Source organism: Euprymna scolopes, chromosome 28 (genome assembly GCF_053919585.1).
Source record: "Euprymna scolopes isolate OS-2025 chromosome 28, ASM5391958v1, whole genome shotgun sequence".
Taxonomy (NCBI): Eukaryota; Metazoa; Mollusca; class Cephalopoda; order Sepiida; family Sepiolidae; genus Euprymna; species Euprymna scolopes.
The window spans coordinates 102063100-102065670 of NC_136509.1; the positions used below are offsets into that span (position 1 = coordinate 102063100).

Consider the following 2571-nt stretch of genomic DNA (forward strand, 5'->3'; position numbering starts at 1 on the left):
CCGCATCTTTATGATTATCCTTTCTTTTAATACTTTCATGTTTGGAGGAAGCGGCTCCTACTACAGCAGCCAACATCGAGAGCTGCATCGCATTTGCAGAGTGCTTGATACCTGTGCCAATGTATCTCCATGTGTCCGTGTGTACGATCTCGACTCGCTGCCATCTATAACACAAGAATCCTCTTGCATCACGCATCCCTCTCTTCTTTCTATCGATCGCCCTCTTTGTTTCGCGCACGCGCGTCTTTTCCATCTGTCCATCTCGGAGATTCGCTCCCTCTCTCTTCATCCCTGTCTCCCCTTCTTTTTCCCTCTCTCACTCGGATAGCAAACGACGTCGGAGAAATCGATGAACACTGCAACATTTATTAGTTCTCAATTCAGCATCTTCCTCGAGTCAGGTTCTGTAGTGTAGTGGTTATCACGGTCGCTTCACACGCGATAGGTCCTGGGTTCGATCCCCAGCGGAACCTGGATGACTCTTCTTTTTTTTTTTTTTTTTTGTATATTCAACATTTGGTTCCAGTGTCCGTCTTACGACATATCAAACCTTTTTATTACTTAATACAAAAAACACAAAAGCACTATTCATTATCGAATCTACACTCCGTAAAAACGGCGAAAAGATTGGTGCACCAGTTCTCGCACTAACATTGGTATAAAATGGAAGAATTTCTTCAGTAATTTGGTTTTACATACATAAATTATTATTAGCATCATTTCTGATGACCTAAAGCCAAATAAGTACCAAATATTTGTTTTTATATTTAGAGTATAGGAGTTATTTTCCAATTAATTTTAGACGCCGGGGGTTGTATATATATATATATATATATATATATATATATATATATATATATATATATATATATATATGTATATATATGTATATATATGTATATATATATATATATATATATATATATATATATATATAACCCCCGGCGTCTAAAGTCAATTTGAAAATATATATATACATATATATATATATATATATATATATATATATAATATATATATATATATATTCGAATCTCATGACTGGCAGGGATTGTTACCCTACACTGATTATTGCGTAAGCATTAAACACAAGTGTCTGTAAAATTGAATAATTATTATAAAATATAATTATCAAGCCCATTTAAGAATACTTAAGGATGGGCACTGTCTGCGCAGTTATAGCTAACACATTTAACTAGCGTCTATGCAATGTCTGGTGGACCTGAAGTAGAGGCTCGGTAAATGAAGCAAAATGTTGCTTCGTGGCTAGGTCCGACTCTCATAAATCGCAGGAATTGTTAACAAACACTGCTGATTGCGTAAGCATGAAACTTTAGTGTCTGTCGGTAAAATGAATAATTATTATTTAGTTATAATGATATTAGGCTATAGGTTAGAAGCTAAAAAAGGGTGCTTTGCTTTTGAGTTGGTGGACATTTTATTTATATGAGAAAATTTCAAGTATTTCTAAAAGTATTTATCGTGCTGATTTCAAATCTGAAGATATTTCCGGGATAAATATGCGCACTGCTTCAGAAAAAAGGGAGATAATACATGGTGTTTCATTAACGGAAAAATTCCATTTTCATGGTTCTCTTTATCTAAAGTGAAATTTAAATAAGTAGTTTAAAACATTAAAGTGTATCAACAAGAAGTTGATATGTCTATTCTCTTAGATGTAAAGCCATGTCAACGAAAACGTTACTTTCTATTGTATCAGTTTCTAAAATTGCAAATATCCTCATAAACACTGCAGTTTACATTCATTTGATAAAAAAGAACATGAAAAGCATTTAATTATGTTCCCAAATCTTGTGCCTTCCAAAAATCATAGATGGAAAAACTGTTTTCAAATATTTATGGTGATTGAATGACTTTTCTTTTTTTTTTGGACGACCATTTACGTGTTTGATATAATTTTGTCATACATGCATATAGACTGATATACAAACCTTAATCTTAGACAAACTTTGACTATATATATATATATATATATATATATATATATATATAGAGAGAGAGAGAGAGAGAGAGAGAGAGATAAGAGTATGGTAATAAGATTTTTTTTTAGCTATGTTGAAAAAATTATCATGAAGTAATACATTTAGAAAAGGAATTGAAAAATTGATTGTTCTCTTATAAAGTTCATCTGATCATTTTCCATCTGAGAAGTCAGAATCTTCTATCTCATTGAACTGCTGCATTTCATTATTTTTTCTAACTACATTAAAACAATCTGCACACTGGCAAAGATCGGTACAAGACAGCGTTTTAAAAACACAAGAACAACGCCTGGAGTCACAGCTGTTCTTTTACAGTTGATTAATGTTGATGGAGTTTTTGGAAGGCTGCTCAAATGAATAACTACTGATTTATCTTCGTATTTTCAGCCATGGTTTGTTAGAGAAGGGGGTTAATATTAATTTGAAGATATTGCCGCCGAATAGCAGCCTGATAATTTGCTCTTTCTGCATGTAATCGTAAACTATTTTGACAAAGTGCTAAAGTATTATCAAATTGTCCAGTCATGTGAAAAATATTTAAACGGGCAGTATTTACAGAAGAAACATT

At 32.6% G+C, this 2571-nt stretch overlaps 1 non-coding gene across 1 annotated transcript; it reads left to right on the forward strand.

The window, feature by feature from the left end:
- Window positions 1-400: 400 nt before the first annotated feature.
- Window positions 401-473, forward strand: Trnav-cac (transfer RNA valine (anticodon CAC)). Its single transcript has one exon. It is a non-coding gene; the product is annotated as a tRNA-Val (tRNA).
- The last annotated feature ends 2098 nt before the right edge of the window (window positions 474-2571 follow it).